The sequence below is a fragment of the Panthera tigris genome, chromosome F2 (assembly GCF_018350195.1).
Source record: "Panthera tigris isolate Pti1 chromosome F2, P.tigris_Pti1_mat1.1, whole genome shotgun sequence".
NCBI lineage: Eukaryota > Metazoa > Chordata > Mammalia > Carnivora > Felidae > Panthera > Panthera tigris.
Window position 1 is genome coordinate 74,069,529 of NC_056676.1, and position 24,632 is coordinate 74,094,160.

Below are 24,632 nucleotides of genomic sequence, written 5' to 3' on the forward strand. Positions count from 1 at the left end.
GCGTCAGATTGGAAAGGGCCAAGGCGGTCCTTTGGCAGAGGGGGACAGGGCAAGGACACCCAGGACACAGTGGGTGGGAGCCCAGCAGTCCGGCCTCCAGTCCTCCAGCCCCACCTTGCATGACGATGGATGTGTGGTACCGCCATCCCTGTCTCCAAGAAGCACAGACAGCCAACCCTCAGGACAGGGAATTAGGCCAGGACACGTCTCCTTCTGCTAAACACCTCCCCCACTCAGGGCCAACAACGGGGCTCCAGGCCACAGCACCCGCTGCCAGCCCCGTTCACTGAACCGCTTCCTCCTTTCCCACCCGCTCTCCCCAGAAGGAATTCGGAGGAAACCCCCCCAGAGACAAGTGAAAGGTCACCGGGAGCTGGGGGCAGAATCATCATGTACTAGCTCTGCAGTCCCCGCCAAGTTCTCTGGCCTTGTAGCCTCAGTTTGCTCGTCTGTGAAATGGGTACAATTCCAGCTCCCAGAAAGTAGCAGGGTGGCTTAAGTTAAATAACGGCACTTAGAATCTGGCATATAGCATAGCGGCCCCCCTTCCCCACCAGGGGGGTATGTTCCAAGATCCCCCCTCCCCCACCCAGGGGACGCCTGGCACTGCGATAGTACCGAACCCTCTACACCCCTTTTGCTCCTACAGACACACATCTATGATACGGTGCAATGTACAAACTGGGCACGGTAAGAAATTAACAATAGTAATAAAATAGAGCAACTGTAACAATATACTGGGACAAAAGCTATGTGAGCACTAACTCTCTCTCAAAATATCTTACTGAGCTGCGTCTGCCCTTGCTCTTATGATGACAGAAGGTGGTAAAAGGCCTCCAGGAAGAGATGGAGTGGGGGCAGGGGGGTGGGGTGACACAGGCGCGGTGACATAGCGTTAAGCTACTGCTGGCCTTCCAACCGTTTGTCAGAGGGAAGATCATCTGCTTCTGGACCTCGGCTGACCGCGCGTAACTGACACCACGGACAAGGGGGTAGCTGCTTAATTCATCAGTGCATTTACTTTTCCCGGTCGCCACGGAGACCCGCGGACATCTGGGAGGACCCAGCCTGTGTGTTCTACGACCGTCAGGCCCCAAGCAGGCCCAGCAGGGAGGGGGGCCCCACGGAAGTGCAGCAAGTGCCACGTGGGTTTCCAGCGATCAGACCCAATGCACCACCACGGACGTCTCCCCTCCGTCAGCAACGTCCGTCAATGAGTAACGACAGCCCAAGGAAAGCTGGGCGAATACCTTTCCGGTTCGATAGACCCAGAAGACAGTCAGCAATTAGTTGGACCTCGTGGGCTCCGAGGGAAGCCATGACTGGCATTGGCCCAGAGGAGGGAAGAACATGACCCCGGGGGGCCTGGGAGGGCAGTGGACAGAGGCCATGTCAGGCAATGTGAGGCCTCGAGAGAATTGTTGACCAGTCACGGGGGCAGTGAAGGGACACACAGAGCCCGTGACTCTCGAAAGCCTTGACGGGGCAGCGAGAGCACTGGCTTAGGAGTCAGGGCACAGAAACCCGCCTCTCTATGGCCTCGTGACTTTGGCCAAGTCATCCATCCATTCCTTTCTGGGGCCCTCGGCTTCCCCACCTGCAAAATACGCAGGACGCACTCTACACACATCATGTGGTCCGAGAGGGGAACCCAGGTGGGAACCTGTGCTACACAGAGACAAAACGGTCCTGTCTGGATCCGCCCGGGGAACCTGGAAGTCCCTGTCCTCCTAGCCTCAGACCTCTCCCTGTCTGAAAGACCTGGGCCCCCCCCTCCAGCTCCGATTCTCCTCCAGCTCTGATTCTCTGCCCAGAGGGAGCCATCTGCACACACAGTATTGAGCAGGTTCTCCTGGGCCCCCAGAACTCCCGCAAGATGGGGCAGAGGGGGTGTCCGGCATTGAAACATCCATGATGTATTCCGGGACCTCCAGGATGCACCCAGCCCAGCCAGGGCGGCCACAGGGAGGCCACAGAGAAACCCCACACGGACACACCAAGAATGACATCTATGGCGTTTACTGGAGGCCAAAGTCCATACTTCCTCTGAACTTCACGGGACCCATAGCACCATCATGCTCACCATTTGACAGATGGGGAAACTGAGGCACGGGGAGGTTCAGAAATGTGCCCCAAGTCACCAAGCAACAAGCCAGCATAGGTTAAAGGGGAAAGTTGACCTTGAAGTCAACTTGGCCTAAATACGCAGGAATACTGTGCACCCACCCTTTGTCCAGGCAGGACGTCCTAAGGATGAACTGGGAGGCTTTTCTTATGTGGATTGGCCGAGGGAGTCACGAGCTTCTCCTCCACCTGCACAGTCCCACAGCGAGCCCCGATGAGTGGCCCGGGCTCTGGACAGAGTCCGTGCCCTAGACCTTCCTACTCTCCCTCACGACCCCCAGAAAGCCTTCCGTTTTAGCTCTCCCCCAGGAGCCTTGCTGATTCCGCCATTCTGATACTTTGAAACAGTGTTCGCTCCACTGTTCTATTTGTTGCTCATGGAGGTCCCTGGCAGAAGGTGGATATTGTCACCCCAGCTTACAGAGGGGTAGCCTGAGGCTCCAAAGCAAAGGCCCGCGTGACTTCCTAAAGGCCGGCACCCACTCTTTCCACGTGGGTGCAAGTGTGGGGGGCAGGGGCGGGCAGACAGCGGGCTCCCGGAGGCCTGTTGTGAAGCAGAGAAAGAGGCCGACCAGGGGGGAGTGTTCACAAGCTTGCATCGATTCGGAATGTCAGCAACTGGCCCAGATTTTGTCCCCTCCATAACACGCCTGGTTTCAAAGCCACATGAAAGTGGTGTTCTTTCCAGCACACTGGGCTCTTTATAGGACAGAATTTAAAAGGGGGGCCGGGGGGGTGGAAATCAATGTGTGCTGCTGCTGTTAGGCACAGCATCTTCCCCGAATACTGCAATTCCCGAAGGTTCCAGAGAACAGACTCATGCCTGCATTAACCTCAAGGAAAGCAGCCTTGGGGTATGCCTTGGAAACCGCTGCCTTACTGTGCATACCGTTCTTTCTTGCCAGAGAGGTTTTGATATCAACCTACAAGGCAGTTCACGGGTCCTCTTGAGATTTTCTGGACCTTTTGAAACCCAAGGCCCTGGGGAGGGTGAAGAAGTTGGTGGCCTTAACTCTCCATGCTCTTCTTACGTAATCAACCTAGTAAGCGACACGGATGGACTTCCTGAACCCTCAAGAGAGCTCTCCAGTTTAGGGGAACAGAAGTCGAGAACAGGGTTCTCAAAGTCAATAAAAGGGCTCAAATGCCATGCGGAGGAGAGAGCCAGACTAGGAATTCCTGGAGGGCCCCTTCCTGCTCCGCATGGAGCCCGAAACTCAGCAGGCATTCAAGGAATCATTTGATACCAAAACAAAAACAAAAACAAAACAAAACCAAAAAAGGAATCTCCCCAAACAAGGCAAACCTCTGCTGCACTCACTCCGCAGGTACCGGGGCCAGAGCTGAAGTGGGACCCCCTCTCTGGGTTCAACGAGAGCACAGAACTAGCCAGAGGGTCCAGGACATACAGTAGGAAGAGGGAGGGGTTCGCAATCCAGCGGCACCCACCCCCTCTCTGCAATACCCCCCGGGGATCATCCTGAAGGTTCTCAGTAGAATTTTGGCAGCCCGATAAATTTGCTTGGTAGAGAGAAGACCGTCTGCGGGGACAAGCAGAACAATGGCAAGTCCAAAGGAGGACACTGGTAGGATTCAAGGATTCTTCTGCAAATCTGAGGGACAAGCTGCACCGGATGGTCCGTGAGATAATTTGTCGAACGCACACCAACGGAACCAATGCCAGCACAGGGCAAGGATGTAGATTCCTCCTACAAAACCCTTTGTTCCAGAGATGGCATGATGGCCACACAGACAGGATCCTTCCCCAAAATGGTCTCGATGCTTCTACACTCTGGATGGCCTTCCAATCTTTCCTACACCAAGACGGCCCAAGTTATTTCCTTAAGAAATGGAGGGCTTCTTCTGATCAACATTAAGTGCCTACTAAGTCTGCAGGAAAAGGGTAAGCAGACTCAGCCCAGAATGATCCAAGGAGGGCACCACCCCAGCATGCCAGTCTGCCTGGAGGGGAAAGCCAGGGAGGGCGTTCTGGAGAAAAGGAGGCAAGTTCCATGCTTAGAAAGAGAGGAGAGGAAGCCAGGGTTCCCAGCTGGGAGTCCGCAGAATTGAGTACCTCTTAAGATGGCTGCTCAAACACACATGTGGGTGGTGCCCAGAGAGCTGCTCAGAATCTTCTCAAAGCCAAGGGAGTAAAGCTAGGATTAGATGGGGAGCAGGATGGAGTCCGGGCCCCCATCCATCTCTTCAAGCAGAGCTGAACACAGGTGTAAACATCCCCACGTATACTGAGGTTGCCACAGACTTAAGAGAGAAAAACTATAAAACAAAAGATGAACTCCTGAGCAGGCTATTCAAGGCCCCCCAGACGGCTAATGAGCCTCATCTCCTATGGGCTCAGTTGGAGGAACACCCTGTTAGACTGGAAAAGCCTAGAGGCAGAGCCCCTGCAGGTAGGGGGCGGGCAGGTCTTTAGTAAATGTAAGATGGCAAGGCAAAGATCAGATCACAGAAAGGTCCCTTCATGGACCTGAATTTGTAATCTGTTCCTTTCTGTAATGCCAAATCAGACCCCCCCAGATTTCCCTCATCTCTCACAACACCCACCCTGGAGAACTGGGCTCCACACGCACCCAAAGTGCCCCAGTCCCTCCGCGCACCCACCTCCAATAAGCCCGGGCTGGTGTGGGAGGAGGCCAAGAGGGTATCAGGAAACTCACCTCCAGCTCTGCAGCAGACGCTGCCTTCCATCCATCTCTGGTCTCCAAATGGAAACAGAAAGAACAAGTAGACAGGCAGGCCTGGGCCCCGACTGAGATCAGGGAGGTAGGAAGGGCAGCATGAAACAAATCTAGGAAGCCAAGTGCATGCTTCAAAAACAGGTCCAGAAGGGTCTGGGTGGGAAAGGTCGACACTGGCAGGGGAAAGATCCAGGGCTGCTCACCTGAAACAGGACCCCACTCGCTTGATTCAAGACACACAGGTCGCCTGCCCAACCCTCGGTTTTCTGACCTGAGAAATGGCAAGAATGTCTCCCATCTTTCAACTGAATGAGGTGAGAACACTGAAGCCACAAGGCACCTTAGCCAGGTAAGGGCTGTTTACGGAGCCCCCCGGTCTGGTAACACAGGAGCAGGGGACACGTGGCCTCTCCTTTCCTTTCCCTCTCGCCCATCGCTCTGGAGCAGACGTCCTCAACCCTGGCTGCCTTCATTACGCCCTCCCTCCAATCCAGCGCAGGGAACTTTGAAACGGTGCAGATTCCTGGCCCCTCCCAAACTCGCAGGGCCTGGAAATCTGCATTTCAGACAAGGTTCTCATCACATTTTTATGCAGTCTGCAGAAGCTTAGTTTTTGTTTTTGTTTTTGTTTTTTTTGGAAGAACTTCAAGAAGCAAAACATGAGTTCAGCACGTGAAGGCACGTTCACTGGCATGGGTAAGCTTGGGACAAAAGTCCCGGACACGGATTGCCAAGGAAATGCCTTGAGAAATGTAATTTGTGGATATCATCGACAGCAAACACCTACATGGCGTTCCCACGTGCCCGGCACTCCTCTCAGTTGTGTATGTGGATTAACTCAATTAACATTTACAGGTCTCCCACTAGACGTTGTCTGTCATTCCCACATTACCGGAGAGGAAACTGAGGCAGGGAGCTCCTGTCTGCGTCTCTGGACCTTTCATTCCAGCTTTTCCCGGTCACCCCAACGTGCTGTCGTGAAAAAGAACAGACGCTTGGGAGTCTGGCTCTCTGGGTCCAAAGCCTGCCTCTCCCACTTCCAGCCAGGTGGCCGCAAACAAGTCCCTTAAACTCTCTGAGCCTCATTTCTCTGATCTACTCAGTGGAACCAATACAGCTCAGGCAGAACTCTCCCAGGGATGAAAGGGAAAGCAGGGATGCAGCGGAGGGCTAGGAGGGAGAGGGAGAGAGAGAGAGTGAGAGAGAGAGAGAGAGAGAGAGCCCTGCCCCTCTACCCCCTCCCAGCCTGAGTCAGGCCTCCTCCCCACCAGAGTCTTAGATGCTGAGTCATCATCCTGGCTTCCTTTCCCCGAGGCACAGCCACTTTGAGTCACGCCTTGGATGGGATTCTCCAGAGTTGGGTCCCAAGAAAGAAGTGCAGCTTTGGGCCACCAGGAAAACACAATGTCATCTTTCTTCCCCATCCACGCCAAGGCAAGCTCAGGCCAGGAAGTTTCATGAGCCTGGTGAGGCGGGGAGGAGCCCCCAGCTCTGTTCAGATCTAAGGTCCAACCTGGAGGGGGCAGCCAGAATCCAGCGGGAGCCCTTGCTCACTAGTCTGATTCTGCTAAGCTCTCCAGAACAATCTGATTTACACTAAATAAATAAAGGATGACCACGTTCCGCCCGGAAAGTTTCCTCGCCAGAAACTCAGGATCTTATTGATTTCCTCCCCCCTCACGGCAGAGGGGCAAACATCAAGACCAAAGAACCCCTTTCACCACCTTCAGTCCCAACCAGAGGGGTCTGGAAGGTGAAGTTCCAGCTCTGGCTAAGCCTTGACAAGCCATACCCTATCTCTGGGCCTCAGTTTCCATCTGTAAAACGGGCAGAAGTTGGATGAGGAACTTGTGTGGGTTTTTCATTCCATTCCAAATTATCAGACCCACAGTTAGTAATCCTGAATTTGCATGTCGCGCCTGGAGATCTCCCTCTGGGGGAGAGAAGACCCCCAAACAGGTGCTCCAAGGTCTCTCTGCAAAGCCAAATCGAACACGGCCACCCCAAAGGTCAATTGCCTGCTTGGGACCCCACCCAGGATACTAGAGGGGAATGGGGCAGAGGGAAGGAGCCACTCAATTCATTCAGTGCATGGATTTGAACCCCTCTCAAGTGCCAGGTATCAGGTTGCAGGGCGAGGGAGGCAAAGCCTTCCTTCTCAGCCTCTTGTGGGGGACAAAGTCCCACAAAACTAAGAAGTCACAGGTGAGAGCATTTTATAGGTTTGACTCCTTACACCAGGGCAGGGTCCCTCTGGCAGTTCCCCCTCCACTTCGGGATCACTTCCACCTCTTCGTCACCCCCCGCCCCCCGTGCCAGGTGCCACATCAGCACTTCCCCCCCTTTCCCTGCACTTGTCCCCGCAATGGGTGAACACCTTACAAACAGGTGCTGGGATGTGCTCTCTCTGTACCTTGCTTACTTCAGTTCAGGTTAGCGAAAGCTGGTACCGACGCCGAATTTCGGTACAGGAGGCACGGCTGGCGGGTTTGCGGGGACACTGCATTTTGACAGCGAGAACACAGGTCTGTATTTAGATATCTTGCTCATTTGAGAACAGTAAGTGTGGCCGATGGACGCGACGAAGAGAATAAAGCTGTCCAGTGTGGCCACGGGCTGAACTCTCTTTGAGTCTTCAATCTTTCCCCAGGAACTTAAAGGAAGCGGACAAATCCAAGTGGCCAGGACATCTGTGAGGAAGGGCTGAGCCTGGGCCCTCCCCCACTGGCTGCCAGGCACCTCCCTCTTCCCAGCCACAGACGGGTGCTGCCGCTGACCCACAGGGACATCTGACAGCAGAGGCGACAGACGGGAAAATTCCGGGGGGGGGGGGCGGGGGCGACGGGGGGCGGGTAAGGAAAGGATCCACTAAATCCGGGCTTCAGTCACTAAAGCGACGGAGGTGGCGGCACGTTTGTCGCCCCCCACCCCACCCCACCCCCGGCCCACCTCGCTCGTCACGCCCTGCCCTCCCGGCCCCAGGCTGGATCAGGGACCGCGGATCTCCTGGGAACGTCGGAGCAACTCCAGCTGCTCTTCCCCGCGGAGGGCCGGAGAGGCGGGTCCCGGAGGCCGGGAGACCAGGCGAGCGGGGGAGGTGGGCGGAGGCGAAAATGACGCCACCCGCGGCCCCGGCCAGCGCTGGGCCGCCACTTGCCCACACGACCCCTCTGGAGCAGGCCACCTCTCCCGCGCAGCCACAGCGCCAACCCCGGGCCACCTCGGGGTGCGCACCCGGCCCAGCGGCGCTGGCGGACCCGGGCTCCCGCGCGTACGGCAAGCGTCGAGATACACTCGGACCCTCCCCCTCCCATCACACGCGCACACACCCCACCCTGGCTTCGAGGCGGAATCGGCCCCCGCCCCTCGGATGCAAATCGGTTCGGGGCGCAGTCTGGAAACCAGACACACCCACGGCCCCTTTTCCAGCCTCAGCTCGAGCGGTCCCTACCAGTCTCCTTTCTACACACGCGCGCTCAAGCCCTCCTTCCCCAGACACCCCACTCCGAGGACACACCCCGCCCCAACACACACACGCGCGCGCGCGCGCGCACACACACACACACACACACACACTCTCTCCCAGGCCCTCCTCCGGCTCCCCCTTCCAGCGCGCCCTCAGGCCTGCGACGCCAGCCGTGACTCCGGGGTGCCTTTGGGAAGCGCGATCAAGGTGTTCCCCGGCCGGCTCTCCAGCCGTCCCCGACCCTCAGGATCCCACTTTCCCGGCTGGGGAAAGGTGGGCGGGGATCTCTTTTCCTCCTCTTCGCTAACCGACCCCTCCACTCCAGCGGCGGCCGCGCCCCAAAGCCCTTCCTTGCGCCCCGCGCCGCAGGGTCGCCACGCACTTGCCGCTCGGGGGCCACAAAGGGCGGTCCAGGGGCTGCGGCGGCACCCGTGGGCGATCGACGCCTCCCTGCCCCGCGGGAAGAGGGTGTCGGGCTTACCCAAGGTACAGGGAGGAAGGCAAGAGAGGCCGGAGCTCGGCTGGAGGCGCGGCGGCCAGCGGGCGCGGAGGAGAACGGTGAGGCTGTGCGTGCGCTCCGGGGTCGGAGCGGCGAGCCGGGCTAGGTTTGTTTATGCCCGAGCGGAGAGCGACTTTATACGCGCCGCGGCCCCGCCCCCGCGCTCGCCCCGCCCCGCCCCTCCCGAGCCCGCACACCGCGGGGACACACCCCTCGCCGCTCCCTCCTCCCCGGCGCTCCTCCCGCTCCCGCCAGTGAGCCGGGCCCGGCTGGGCTGGGGCAGAGCGCGGCGGGCGCCCGCCAGAACCGCTGCCTGTTGCGCAAGCCTTTGTAGGGGCGCGGCGGGGAGGGCCCTCCCGGGCCGGGCTGCGGTTCGGCTCGGCGGTCGCCTCTCTCGCCCGGAAAGCCAGGGCCTCCGCGTGTGCCGCGGGCGCGTGTGCACGGGGTGGGGGTGGGGGGGGGGCGGGGAGCGTTTGTGTGCTCGCGCGTGGCCACGTGCACGCTCGTGCCTGTGCGTGTGGATTTCCGTGTGTCTCCGTGTGACCGAACGGCCCCCTCGGTGTCTCGGAGTTTCTTCCGCCGAGTCCCATTGCGCCACGCCCTGACATCCCTTGTGGGGCTGCTCCCCACTTCCTCCCAGTGAGTCTCGAGGTCTTAGCTCCGAGCCCCATTTAACCGCCTTCCCGAGGCTGCCTCCTCGGCTTCCCCTCGACCAGCTGCCAGCGGCTGTCCCTCCATGTCCCCCTGTTGGCTCGTCTCTCCCCTGAAATCCTAGCTCCCGCTGAATCTCATCCGTCTGGTTCACCCCATCCCACCTGATCTGCGAGCCCAGCGGCCCCTGCCTCTGCCCCTCCCCAGTTCTAAGCCCACCAGTCCCACTAGTTTCCCGCCCTTGGCCTTCTCCCCTCCCCTGGGAGCCGTGGCTGGGAGGGTCCTCACCCCTTCCTCTTCTGCTTCCCAGTACTTGACCCCGAGCACCCTTTCCACCCTTAGCTGTCCTTCTCCCGTGCCTTGTTACTGTTTCAAGATGGTCTCCGTGTTCTCAACCCTCGCTGCCTATGAGAATCCCCCGGAGGAACTTATTTTTGAAAGGGGCCTGCCTGGGCCCCGTCCTAGACCAGATTAATCAGAAGGTTAGGGAGCTCTCCAGGTAGTTCTAAGGTGCAGCCGGGTGAGAACCACTGGACTGGAAGAACATCACTTAATAAGTAAAGGAAGACCCTGTCACTGTCCCCAGGCCCCTGTCAGGACTTGTATTTGCAGGCTCCAGGCTCCTTCCCCCGCCCTATCGCTTCTGGCTGATGATAAACCCACTCCCTCCACCTGCCGGTGCTTTGTTCGAGCCAAGGGACCTGGCTCCCTGTGCATCCCGTCTGCCTCCATACGCCCTGACATTTACTTCTCCTGTTACTCTACAAATATTTATCGAGCCACTGCAGTGAGCCGGGGTCTGTGCTCAGCCACGGGGGAAAAGGACTGAAAAGGCAAAGTCCTTTCCTTCAGGGGCGCGGCGTAGGAGACCGAGTCTCTGTTTCCCCATCCGTGCAACAAAAAGGCTACACTGAGCCCATTCATTCAGTACCCGGATCAAGCCCCTTCTATGCCCAGGCACAGTCTTAGACCCTGCGGATATGGTCGTGAACAAAAATCTGCCTCCTCCGAAGCCACCCTGCTATTTGAAGACCTTCCCAGATCTAGCAGTCTTTTTACCCCACTCACATGCATCCATTTTCCCTTACCTTCTGTTTTGGCTTTCAACAAACATTTATTGAGCACCTGTGGTTTGTTACCTGCCAAAGATACAGAGTCAAGTTTAAAACTATGGAGGAGCCTGCCTACTCCTTCGATAACAAATTAAAACACTAGTATGTGTGCTGAAGGAGGGCGTTTGGCCAAGAGAGGCCCCTTCCTGCCCCTGTGAGGAAGTCTTTGGGACGGTGCACACAGAGCAACCCAGACCTGCAGCCAGAGGCCCCCAAGTTGCTCTATGGGAACCCCAACTTTCCAGAAGGCAGTGAGCAGGAGAACAAATTCAGGGACAGGGGAGGGAAGGTACCAAGGGCATAGAGAGAAGAAGAGCGGGGGAGGAGAGAGAAAGAGGGAGACACAGAATCCAAAGCAGACTCCAGGCTCCGAGCTGTCAGCACAGAGCCCGACACGGGGCTCGAACTCGCCGACCGTGAGATGGTGACCTGAGCAGAAGTTGGACGCTCAACCGACTGAGCCACCCAGGTGCCCCAGAGCTGAGGCATTCTAAAACAAGGTTGAAAGGCGATGATTGCAGAGTCCAAATCCGCTGGATCCCACACTCCCTGTCCCATAGACCCAACACAGCCAGCTCCCTCAAGGTGGCCACACTATAGGAAATACGGACTTTGGCTCAAGTCCGGACGCACAGGGGAGTAGAAGAGTGCGCCTAGGAGCCCAGAGCCGCCCACACCCCCACATCCCCCAGCCCGGACCAGCTGAGGCAGCAGAAGCCCTTGGAGCCAAATGTGGGTGCAATTGAGTTGAGCTGTTTAAATTATTTCTCTTTCTCGCTGGTCAGCAATAGAATTAGATTTGCTTAGTAAATGCGTGTGTGCTGCAAATCCGTCACAGGATGAGATTGGAGTTTCTGGACTAATGTCCTCTGGAAATTTCTGTTTAGCAACACCTTCAATTTTATCACGGAATATCTGGACGAAAAGGACCTTAGGGCTCACCTGTTCCCCACCCTCTTTCTTGGAAGGTAATGGTACTCAGGGTTGAGAGAGACCCGAGAGAAAGCTGGAGTTCAGGAGAATAGCACCTGGTTCCCATAGGGGCTGTGACACCTGGGCAGTTACCCCACCTCCCTGCACCTCCGTCCCCTCCACGTGCACATAGAACAAACGGGTGAGAGAAGCCATCAGACCTTTCCACCACAATGTATAAGCCTGACGTTGCGGTGCCATATTTCTTTCCTGCTGGGATGAGGAAACGTCCCTGAAAAGCCAGCATCCCCCAGCTCCATGAATTGTAGTGGATGTGTACTCCTTGATTAGAATGATCTGGAAAGGAGGGAGATAGGGATTCCAGAGCACTGCCCACCCCCCCCCCCCATCCTCCGGAATCCCTATCTCCCTCCCTTCCAGATCATTCTAATCAAGGAGTACACATTCACTGCCGTTCATGACCCTTTCTAGTATCCCAGTTGCCCTCTGGTTACTGTAGCCCTACTCCTCTCCCCGCTTCCTCCTTGGAATTACTCTAACCACGTGTCTAGACACAGGCCTCCACCTCCTTCAGTCCCTTTCCCTTTATTTTTAAGGCTTTAATTTATCAAGTTCCTGGCCCAACAGTTCTGCAAATCTTGTTAGGAAAAACAATAGCTTTCCCCACCCCCTCCCGGCCTCACCACTCACAAGCTCTACACCCCTGGGCAAGTGCTTTGATTTCCTGCCTCAGCCTCCTCATCAAAAGAAAAAAAAAAAAAAAACAAACTGGGGCGCCTGGATGGCTCAATCAGTTAAGCATCTGACTCTCTGACTCTTGATTTTGGCTCAGGTCATGATCTCAGAGTCTTGAGATCAAGCCTGACCATGTCAGCCTCCGTGCTGAGCGTGAAGCCTGCTAAATATTCTTTCTCTCCCTCTCCCAGAGTCTCTCTCTCTCTCTGCCCCTCCTCTGCTCACTGTGGCTCGCTCTCTAAAGAAATAAATAAAATAAAATAAAATAAACTAAACTAAAATAAAATAAAATAAAATAAAATAAAATAACAAAAAACCAAACAACCCACATAATAGTAGAGTAATAATAGAATTAACTCCTAGGGTCACTGTGAGCATTATAGGAGTTAACACCATGTAAAGTGCCTAGAACAGTGTCTGGCAAGTAAAAAGCTCTTGATAAACTGTTAGCAGACTCCATCATCGCCACCGTCACCCCTGGCATCTTGCATGGCTCCCGGTTCATACGGAAATCCGGCAGATACTGGTGGAGTAAGTGGGGGGACGCGAGTCCTTCTCTCTGGATTCTCCCTACTTCGTGCAGCCTGGCTCAGATTTTGTCGGGAGGGGAAGGGATCTGTCGACTTGCTTTCGGAGCCCATGCGTGGACCTCTGTAAATTCTCCCAGTGCTCTGAGAGCAGGTCTGCCCCCGCAACATCCCGCGGTGGGCCACGGGAAAAACGGCTGGAGAACAATTCCATGCGAGGCTGGATGTAAGCCTGTGCTCAGGGCACGAAATGATCCTGTACTCTGAACCTAAGCAAAGAGATGCGCGAGGTTGGGCCCATGGAAAATCAATTTCTCTTCACTCCTGGTTCGTAAGAGTTTGTCAAAGCTGCTGTAACGAATTACCACGAACTGGGTGGCTTAAACCAGCCGAAATGCATTATCTCACAGCTCTAGAGGCCCGACGTGCAAAAAACAAGGGGGCAGCAGAGCCCTGCTCCCTCTGAAGGCTCTGGGGAAGAATCCTGCCTTGCACATGATGCTCCCAGCTTCTGGTGCCTGCTGGCACCCCTTGATGTCTCCTGGCTTGTGGCCACGTCCCTCCGATCCCTGCCTCTGTCATGACATGGCCTTCTCCCTGGGTGTCTCTGTCTCTAGCTCCTCTCTTCTAATAAGGGCACCAGTGAGATTGAATTAAGGGCCCACCCTAATCCGGTATGACCTCATCTTACCCTAACTAATTGCATCTGCAAAGACCTCATTTCTCAATAAGGTCACATTCCGAGGTTCTCAGCGGAAATGAATTTTGGGGGGACGGGATTCAAGCCAGCACACGGTTAGTGTGTACTTAATATTTGTAGCATATTTGCAGAAGGACCCACGCCCTGGCCTGCTCGGGTCGGGCCCGAGGGTGCTGCTCTCGGGGGGTCTCCGAGGGGCTCCTGCCCGGCTTTCCACCAGCCGCCCTGGTGTCATCGGCCCTCTCCGATTCCCTTCAGCCTCTGCTTGGCTTCATCCTGAGCAGCCTAATCACAGGTCCTGCCTAATTAAACCTTCCACTGCTCCTGCTGCCGGCCAAGTTCACCACCCACCCCCTCCTGGAGTGGCTGTGCCCATGCCCCTGCACACGCCCGGACTTTCCTCTCCCTCCCCCAGGCACTGGGTAACTCACTGCTTCCCCCCAACATCCTCACCTCTGAACCTTGGCCCACAATGTTTCTCCTTCTAGAAAGCCCCCCACACATACCCCCTTCCCCTATGGAGACTCCATTCATTGGGGGGAAACACTAGGGGTGCTCTCCACCCCACCCCACCCCACCATTTCAGCTCTCCTACTTCCTGCCCGTCTTCCCCTGAGGTTAGGTGTGCCTCTCATTGTCAACAGATGGGGAACAGAAGTGACCTGTGTCACTTCGGATGGGACCTTTATTTATTTATTTATTTATTTATTTTTATTTTTTTATTTTTTTATTTTTTAAATGTGAAATTTATTGTCAAACTGGTTTCCATACAACACCCAGGGCTCCTCCCAACAGGTGCCCTCCTCGATGCCCCTCCCCCACCCTCCCCTCCCTCCCACCCCCCACCAACCCTCAGTTTGTTCTCACTTTTTAAGAGTCTCTTATGTTTTGGCTCCCTCCCTCTCTAACCTTTTTTTTTTTTTTTTTTTTTCCTTTCCCTCCCCCATGGTCTTCTGTTAAGTTTCTCAGGATCCACGTAAGAGTGAGGATGGGACCTTTAATAGCCAGCATGGGATTCACCTTGCTCTCCTGCCTCGGCCACAAGCACTACCCCGGACAGTGTAGGTGACTTCCCTTGGGGCTTGGCAGGAGGAAGCATGGAACAGAGCCCCCGGCTGACCCCAAGTAGATATGGGACATGGGGAAGCAATAAGCTGCCAGGGCACCTGGATCGCTCAGTGGGTTAAGCGTCCGACTTCGGCGAAGGTCACGGTATCCTGGTTCGTGGGTTCGAGCCCCGCATCGGGCTCTGCACCAACAGTGAGGACCCTGCTCGGGATTCCCTCTCTCTCTTTCTCTTTCTCTCTCTCTCTCTGCCATGCCCCAGTGGTGCTCTGTGTCTCTCAAAAATAAACATTTTAAAAAAGAAAAAAAGAACGGAAACCAATTTGACGATAAATTACATATTAAAAAAGAAAAGAAAAAAGAAAAAGAAACAAAGATCCTGCCCCCAGGATTTTGAGCTGGTTTGTCACTGCTGAGCCCCCACAGCTGCCTCACACCCCACCCCCCCCTCCCACCCCCGGACTGGATCACTGTCCTCCAAGGCCATGCCACATGTCAGTTCCTCCTGGAAACCTCTCATGCATCTCCAACCAGTTCATTTTTCAAATTCAATACCTAGTTGTCAAGCACTCACAAGCCATTCAGGCCCAGCGTGAGGGGCAGGAACAAAGGGATAAATACAACAATGGCAGGCCCATGGACTTGTAAGTGTCCTTAAGTAAGAATAGAGTCTCAGGGGCACCCAGGGGGCTCAGTCAGTTAAGCATCCGACTGTGGCTCAGGTCATGATCTCACCGTTTGTGAGTTCGAGCCCCGCGTCGGGCTCTGTGCTGACAGCTGGGAGCCTGGAGCCTGTTTCTGATTCTGGGTCTCCCTCTCTCTCTGCCCCTCCCCTGCTCACGCTCTCTCTCTCTCTCTCTAAAAAATAAATAAACTTAAAAAATTAAAAAAAAAATAGAGAGTCTTAGAAGACTCAGTGACCCAAGATTCTAACCTACTCTGAAAGGTCTGGAAAAGCCTTTCTGGAAAAGGGATATTGAAGCAGGCAGCCATTAGATGAGGCATGGGTGACCATGACCTTGCCACCTTCTGATCCCCGGAGATTGCATGTTATCCTTTCTTTTTGTTAGTTAGAATTCTTTTTTTTTTTTTTTAAGCTTTATTTATTTTTGAGAGAGAGGGAGAGAGAGCAAACAGGGGAGGGGCAGAGAGAGAGGGAGAGAGAGACTCCCAAGCAAGCTCCACATTGTCAGAGCCCGATGTGGGGCTCGAATTCATGAACCTAGGAGATCATGACCTGAGCTGAAACCAAGAGTTGGACCCTTAACGGATTGAGCTACCCGGGCGCCCCTGTTGGTTATAATTCTTTAATGTGGATGTGGCATAAACGATTTCAAATGGCTTAAGCAAAAAAAGAAGGGTGTATCTCTGGGCTCATATAGCTGTGAAGTCCAGAGGATGCTGGCTTCAGGCACAGCTTGAACCAGGGCCTGAGGTCACCAGGCCCCTGCCTCTCCAGCTCTCAGTAGCTCTCAGATAAGTGTCACTCCAAGTTGGCTTTGTCTGAAGGCAGGTCCTTTGTAGATTCAATCAGGAGGTTATCAAGTAAATGTAGGTCAGTTAGCTGGAGAATTCCTTATCTCTAAGGAGGACAGAGCCTTGGGAGATTTCCCTCATTTTCTCTGAGAGGTCACGGGGGCTCTGAGGAGCCTGAATGTATGCTTGGCGGCCGCTCATCCGAAAATTGCCGGCCCTTTGCTCTCCACCCCCCTCCCTGGCCTGACCATCTACCTTCACCACCACCTACAGCAACAACTGCACCTTCCAGTCAAACCTGCCCGCTTGCCCCGGCCGGTCACGCCAGGTACCTTCACACAGCTGGGATCCTGCCTGTGAGTCCCCAGGGGCCACGGTCCCTCTATGCTGGGAACACGCCGACTTACACAGGGCAGGCAAGACTTAAGGGACATTTGCTGGCTGAATGTAAGGAAGGAGGGAGGAAGGAGATTTGAACGTTAAGTGCAGACAGTTCAAAACTACCATCACTCTTCCAGGTTTTGTACGCTCCTTTGGACTTTCAAAACATTACTCTGCTTCCTCACCCACCCCCCCCCCCCAAGGATGCATCCCCTTACCCTTACAGGTGCTCATTGACTGATGTTCTGAGTGAACAAGAAGTTAAGCCTGAGCCAGCCTAAGTCTCCCCACTGGCTCCTGACTGCTGGTCCCCTCCCACCATCACCTGGGACCCGAATCAGGAATGCAAAGAAGGGGGGGAAGGTAGAGGGGAAACCAATATGCCTTTACACAATCTGGGGAGGGTCAAAGTTCACCTGAGCAGGTGGGTGGGTTTGTACTTAATACTCTTATAAGGATGGAGCCCATGGGACCTTTCAGAGGGAAGGTCCCCCCCCACGCCCACTTACGACCTGACCAGTGGGCGACGTCGGTGCCCATTTCACAGATGAGGAAGCTGAGGCCCAGATTTGACTAATGACACAGTCATTGCTGGACAGAGAGCTAGTGACACGAGCAGGCTGTCTCTGAGGAGGAGGAAGCACCGTCAAGGAGTGGCAGGAGAAGAGAAGAGGTGACTGTCACGGTCCCACCAGCCAGCCAGGTGAAGCCGGAGCCCCCAGAGCCACGTCTGAGGCCGAGGTGCATTCAGAGTCACCCAGTCTTTCTTAAAACAAACAGGCCGTCCCCAGTTTATATCGAGACTAAATGTGTACTTGTCCGGGTAGACAGTGAGTTCACCTTTAGCACATGAGCATGTAGACCACGCTTTAATCCTGAGCACGTCGTAAACTAGGAAATGCTACAGACTTGGTTGCTCCCATAACAACAACAAAAACGATTCAAAAATAAATGTTCCATGTAGAGCTATCAGAAAATTCAGATAAGCATGGGGCGCCTGGGGCGCTCAGTTAGTTGAGCATCCGACTCTTGATTTCATCTCAGGTCGTGATCCCAGGGCGGTGGGAACCAGCCAGGTGTTGGGTTCTGTGCTGAACATGAAGCCTGCTGAAGATTCTCTCTTTTTCCCTCTGCCCTTCTTCCTCACTTCTGCTCACTCTCTCTCAAAAAAAAAAAAAAAAAAAAAAAATTCAGATAGGCACTGAATACATACAACACCAACAGAAATCACAAAAAATTAAAATAACCCCACACTCAGTAATAATCTCTGTTAGCATTTTGGTGCTTCTTGCCGCAGAAATTTTTCTGTGGATATGTATGTTTGCATGTATGGGTAAATATGTATTAAAAGTTCATGATAACATTTAATTGTAAGCAGGTATTTGGATGACAGCCTGTAAAAATAACTATTGACTTTGTTATAACCTGCCTTTTTCACATAACCGTTTATGATGTACGTCTTTGCGTTTGAAAAAAAAGTCTGCCCACACCTTTCTTTTCTACTTTCTTATCATAAAATACAGCCTGTCTGAAACAGAAAATGCATCGAACGTTACGCGTGCAGGATAGTGGAATAATTATAAAATGAACGTCCGAGAATATACAGCACCCACCTGGGCCAAGACAGGGAACACGACCACCCCATGGGAACCCTCACCGCTATCCCCAGCATCCACGAGGCAAGGAGATTGTTCCCAACAACATATAATATTTATCCCGTTGCATGGATGGGACAACGTTTCGTATAATATTTCTAGCAAGCATAGCTAATACCGATTTAGCACAAAGGTACCGGGGGCTGTTGGAAAGCGTTTGCGTGTAATAATGTTAACCTTCGCCACATCTCCAAGACGTAGGGTACTGTTTTTACCATCCCTGCTTTATAAGTGGAAAAACCAAGGCAGGAAACATATGAAGTCATTTGCCCAAGACGCCCAGCGAGTAAGGGGTAGGGCTGGAAACCAAATCGGGGCGGTCTAGCTCCCAAGTATGTTCCTCACCACCGTGTCTGGATGGCCCCCAAACCCACATTCTTCTCCTAAACCACCAAGTGCCTTCTAAAGCCAAGGGGCTCTGCACACATTTTTATGTGATGTCGCTGGGGAGCAGCTTGGAGCTAACACTCTAGCCAGAGGGACCCAGACAACCAGAGACAATGCACCTGGCTCTCCGTCCTCGTCTTGTGACTCTGAATCCAGTCTCACCGCAACCACACCTCCTCTGCTGAAAGGGAAAAGGGCCTCGCTGATGAGATCACCTCCTCCCTGGCCACCCCTCCCCCACCGCCAGGGGCAGTGAGGCTGAGCTGTCTGAAGCGGTGATAATGGGTTTAATCATTAGGTGAGTGACCAAGGGAGGCTTCCTGTGGCTGATTATTAATAGGAGCCCGGGAAGGTGTGCATGTTCGGCCACAGGCTGGCGTTTTGGGGTGCCAGGCCAGCTCCGTCTCTTGGTTTCTGGAGTCACCTGCATGATTCAGATTCTAGGTTGGTTCCCTTGACTCAGCGCCCGGCTGGGGGCTTGGCCTCCCACCTCTGGGGCACCCCAGGCGCAAGGCAAGTTGCCGTCTCACTTCCCTCCTTGCTCCTCATTTACATCATCTCCTCCCAGGCCGTCTGCAGGAACTGAAGCTGCTAGTCAAGGAGACCTGGGTTTATATCCTGGGAGACCTTGGCTAGATTGTCTAATCTCTTAGAACCTCACCTTGAGATGGGTGTGACATCTGAGCTGTGGGGAGGGCTGCAGACCCGCAGCGACCCACTGTTAGGATCAGTCACTCTGAGGCTCCCACGGTGCACTCTGGCCGCTGGAGGGCTGGACTGCCTCTGTCCCTTTGCACATGCTGTTTGTTCCCTTGGACGCGCTTGTCTTTTCCTGGCCTCTCACCCTTTTCTCCACTGTGGGGCGTGACAGTCGTATGAGGAGGTATGATTTATTGCGGTATTAAATAGTGGGATTCTCCTCTTTATTTTTGCCGCAGGGCTCTAGGGAAGAACCTTGGCCCCTTTGAGCCCTCTCCATGTGGAGGTAAGATGACTGGGCTCAACGCAAGACACAGACCTTGCAGGCGTTTGCCTGGGGAATGGCTGAACTAAGAAAGATTTTATTCCAAGAATACCAGAGGGAAGGGGAGAAGCTGGAAAGGGGGGAAAGGAAGACCCCTCTGTCAGGGGTGGGGGCAGGACCTGGGGTTCCATTAGCAGCAAGGACCCTTGACCCTGTGTCCTGAGGCAGAAGAGGGGCCACGGTATCCTCACCCACCCTCTCCAGAGGGTCCCGGAGAGAGCGCCAGAAAATAGTGGAGGCAGGTCTAGGGGGGCGGCCTCCCGAATGCCCGGACCTGCACTCACGCCATAGCCAGGAGCCACGGGCGGCTACTGGTAAACTAATTCCAATGCGATGACATTTAAAAGTCGTCATATTTCAAGGGCTTGGTAGCCCCACGTGCCCAGTGGCCACTGTCCTCTCGCCAGCACACATGATGGAACTCCAGCATGACAGAAAGTTCTAGCAGATGGTGCCAATGAGCACAGGGCAGTTCCCCAGGGAGCGTCGGGAAGCAAACTTTGTCCACTCTACCAGTTTTCAGGGACAGCTCGAACGATTTCTAGTATTCCAGTTCATGGGGATTTTGTGGCCACCTTATTCTTGGAGGCACCTCTGTGGGTCACTTCTGAGGCCTTCCAGGATGCTCTTTTGAGGTGAAGCTTTCACTATGCACCCCGAGGAAGGACGTAGGATGCTCACCTCCCGCTGAGACCTCATTTTCTTTTTCTTTTTTCCTGTCTCAGTCAGTAGAGCATGCAACTCTTGATCTTGGGGTCATGAGTTCGAGCCCCACATTGGGCATAGAGATTACTTAATAATAAAAGTAAATTAAAAAAAAAAGAAGCCTCATTTTCTTTTTCTAATGTTTATTTATTTTGGGGAGAGAGAGAGAGAGACAGAGCACGAGTAGGGGAGGGGCAGAGAGAGAGGGAGACACAGAATCAGAAGCAGGTTCTAGGCTCTGAGCTGTCAGCACAGAGCCCAACGCGGGTCTCCAACCCACGAACTGGGAGGACCTGAGCCGAAGTCGGATGCTTAACCGACTGAGCCACCCAGGCGCCCCGAGAGGCCTCGTTTTCTATTGCAGTTTTGTCTCTTCTCTTTGGGTGCTAGCTAGCTCTTTGAGAAAAATCTCCTGGTCACTGGCATACCCCCGGCTGGCACACAGTAGGTGCCTAATAAATGTTGACAAGATGGACGGATGGATATGTTGCCAGAAGGCAGGCTGGCTTGGGGCGTCTGGCTTTGATCTCCAACATAACTGGGTTTCAACCTCGTCATTTCCAGGAAATCTTTGCTGATTACAACCTCCAGCTCTGGGCAGAATCATACGGGTTTTAGAGCCAGAGAACTCTCTGTAGTGATCCCAGATTTCTCCGTTGCTTTCTTAGGTTCACAGAACAGGCTTTGGGGTGACAGCTAGGAGAGCTGAGAGATCATTGACCAGAAAGTGGGGAGGGGAGGGGAGGGGAGGGGAAGCCGAAACTCAACAGACCAAAGAGGAGGAGAAAGGCCGATGTACGTGGGGTATTTGGGGTAGACAAGCCCTTCTGGGTGCACAGCACGGGTGTGGGTATCACTCAGCCCAGCCGGAGCCCCATCTCACTGCTTCTCTGACATCTCAACCCTGCCCATGCTTGCCTGCGTGCTCGGTCACGTCCTCCTCGTCCGCTGCGTCCCCCACGCTCGCTGCGTCAGCCTCCCAAGATGCAGGTAAGCCTCTGGCCAGGGCCCAGGTGCTCTCCCCTGCTGGGAGGTGGTGACTGTGCCCGCCACCGCCCCTCCTCCCCACGAGTAAAGAAAGCCCCTCTTTTCACACTTGGGCACTCACTTTGTCTTTGAGCGTTTCTCACTAGGTATTAGAGAGGTGTCAGCTGACCACATAGTTTTCTGGCACGTTAATCTTCTTCCAAGAAACATTTGAAACAGCCTTGCTTGATTGACTGATGATTCATTCATCCATCCATCCATTCATTCATTCACCCACTTGTCCCACAATATTGCCTACTATGAGCAAAGTGTTCCGCTGTTTCACTGAGTGCTGGAAGGTCCAGGAACTGATGAGGAAACCCTGCCCTTGACCTCTGGTCGGGCAGGTAGATGGGTAGTGATCATCGCGATTACAGCTCCCACTCACTGCGTGCTAATTCCGCGCGGGTCCTGTCCTAAGTGCTTTCTATATTGGAAGCCTCCGAACATTCTTACGTGGGAGATACTTTTGTGATTCCCATTTTATAGATGAGGAAAATGGGCGCAGAGAACTTTTTTTTTTAATGTGCGTTTTTATTCTTGAGAGAGCGCCAGCGCGGGAGGGGCGGAGAGAGGGGGACACAGGACCCCCAGGGGACCCTGCGTTGACAGCAGCCAGTCCGATGCAGAGCTCGTAGTCACGAACCGCGAGATCGTGACGTGAGCGGAAGTCAGATGCTCAACTGACTGAGCCACCCAGGTGCCCCTGGGCACAGAGAATTTAAGTGAAAAAAGTGTCCCACGGCTTGGATGAGTCTGCTAGGGCTGCCTCGCAACAGTGCCACAGACTCGGGGCTTACCCTACAGAAGTGTATTTCTTCACCATTCCAGAAGCTGGAAGTCCCAGGTCAAGGTATCAGCAGGGCTGGTTTCTTCCGCGGTCACTCTCCTTGGCTTGTAGATGCCACCTTCTCCCTGTGTCCTCACAGGGTCTCCCCCTTCCCCGCCCTGTGTGACTCTGTCCTAATCTCTTCTTACAAGGACACAGTCACAATGGATTAGGGCCCGCCCTAATGACCTCATTTAACTGAACTCCTTCTTGAAAGTGACGGTCTCCAGTCAACTTTGAGGTCCTGGGGGTTAGGACTTCAACATATGAATTCGAGGGGGACACAGAGGCGGACCCAGGATTTGAACCCAGGCTGGTGGCTCCAAGCTCCTGCAGGTCACAGAGAATTGCCACAGTGACTGACAGAGACGAGGCCGGAGGAGTCCCGGAGCAGGGGACACCTGCAGGGGGTGACAGGGAGCGATGGTTGCTGTCTCCCAAGTCCAGCCCCGCCTCACGGCTCTCTAAACCCTGGGAACCCTGCATTCTCTGGGAGCTCTCACACTCCAAAAGGATCTCCTTCCGTGGCCAGGAGTCTCCCCTGCCCCGGAGCAGAGCGACGGACACGTGGGGCCAGAAGAAAAGATTCTCCTCTCCCCCAGGCACCTTGCTGGGTCTTTCCCCCAGGGTCCGTCCGACGCAGACAATAACGCGGCAAGTGAGTGAGTGTTATCTCCAAGAGGAGAAAACGGAGGCCAAGTTCTTTGCGGGTCTTCTTTTCCCCTCCCCCTTGGACACACCCTGCCAGAGAGTTTTGTAACTGGGGGATCGGCGTCAGTTATGGGCTCCGACAATTCTACGGCCAAAAACACCGAGGCTCAGAGAAGGAATACGATTCATTGAAGCCACAAAACGTATTCTGATTGGAACCAGGATACCCAGCTGGAGTGTGAACCTAGGCGGGTAGGGATTGTGTCTTCGTCTCCCTGAACCCCCAGAATGGAAAAGCAGATGAGCGCAAAGTAGACCTTTCCCACATATTTGTTTGAAGAATGAATGAATGAATGAATGAGTGAACAATGAATAAACTAATGCCCAGCCCAAGCCCTTGTTTTAGCCCCAAATCACCCAAGAAAGAATGGGTTCTATTCATTTTCCCCTTCACTCTCCATAATAGGACACCAGATTTTAACACAAAACCAGCCCAAATAAATATATTTTCCAGTTTCCCTTGTAAGTGACTAAGCTTTGGACAATACTAAGTTCGAAGTAGAAGTAGCTGAAATCTAAGAAATATGCTTAAAGGGAGGAAGGATGCACAAATAAATTTGCCTCCTTGTTAATGATGGCAAGAATGAGATGCAACGGTTGGGGCTCCAGCAGCCACGATGGACCATGAGGTAAACTTCGGAATGAAATGTAACAACAATGAGAGAAGAAACCTGGGTCATTGATCATGGGGCAGAAGTCTGACCCAGACAGGTTTAGTTTGGAGGGGTCTGTCCTGCCACCTACGAGTTATTTAAACAGGCAAGAAATTCCTTCAATCAGCTTACCAGTTCAGGGACCTTGGAGAAGCAGCCATTTTAACTCTCTGAGCCTTAGTTTTGTCACCTGTATAATAGGTGACAAATTATCCCTAATAATAGGAATACTAATACTGACCTCAAAGTCTGCTAAAAGCCTGGAGCCTGCTTTGGATTCTGTGTCTCCCTCTCTCTCTGCCCCTCCCCTGCTTATGCTCTGTCTCTCTCTGTCTCTCAAAAATGAATAAACATTTTTTTTTTTTTACTTTCTCATGGAATCAGAGATACCGTGGGCAAAATTGTAATGGGGCGTTGAAGACCAGTCTGGAGTGGATAAATGGATTTCATCTCTCCCGCCTGGCGGTGGATGAGAAATGGCCACCTGGAGTATATTGTATTGAGAATTCTCTGTGTCATATCGACTAGTGATGTCTGGCCTTCATAACAACTAGTGATGTCTGCCCTGGGCAAAGAACAAAAATGGGAGCATATACACACGGTTAGGGCATTTGTCATCCCTGAGCTGGTTCCTTGGTTAAACCCAGTAAAGCTAGTGAATAGCTAGGTACTAGCTCAGAGCCCTCCCTCTGAGGGCATAGGTCTCCTCCAGGTAGAGCTGAAAGTTCCATGTTGAAAGATCCCGTGTTAAGTTATCCAGAACTTAGCACAGAAGACTAAGCTCTTGACACACCTTGTCTCTGACCTCCCAACAATCTCGCAAGCTAGGCACAAGTAAACCCATCCTACAGGTTGGGGAAACTGATTTCTGAGAGTAAAAGCGACTTATCAGGACCTTTCAGTGACTGTTAAGAGGCAGAGCTGGAATCTTCTGTTCAGCCACACTGTGATCCCATGAGGCTGACAATTACAGAAGCTTTCTTTCTCCTCTGCCCTTGCTGAGTTATCCAGGCAACATCCTCGGCCCCCATTTGGCATTGACTCTGGGACCCAGCCTTGGCTTCCACCACGGACAGTTGTGTGGTTCCTCCGGTGGTTGGGAAACACCTGTGTTTTGGCCCACACAGGTCAGCTTGGGGTAGGAACACGTTCTTCCCGGACTCATCTGTAGTCATTTCTTCGCATGCAGAGACAGGGCTGGGTGCTGACTCAGGGCTGCCTAGACGGTCTGGGGTTGTTTGTTCTAGCAGAACCGGGAGCTTTAAACCCTGCAT

At 53.8% G+C, this 24,632-nt stretch overlaps 1 protein-coding gene across 1 annotated transcript in view; it reads right to left on the reverse strand.

Annotated features, from left to right (window-relative positions):
- The window catches only part of NDRG1 (N-myc downstream regulated 1), a 54,444-nt gene extending 45,559 nt beyond the window's left edge, over window positions 1–8,885 (reverse strand). The window contains exon 1 of the mRNA XM_042973616.1: window positions 8,771–8,885. The gene's annotated coding sequence lies outside the window, so the exon portion shown is untranslated. The remainder of the gene's footprint in view (window positions 1–8,770) is intronic.
- Between the last annotated feature and the right edge of the window lie 15,747 nt (window positions 8,886–24,632).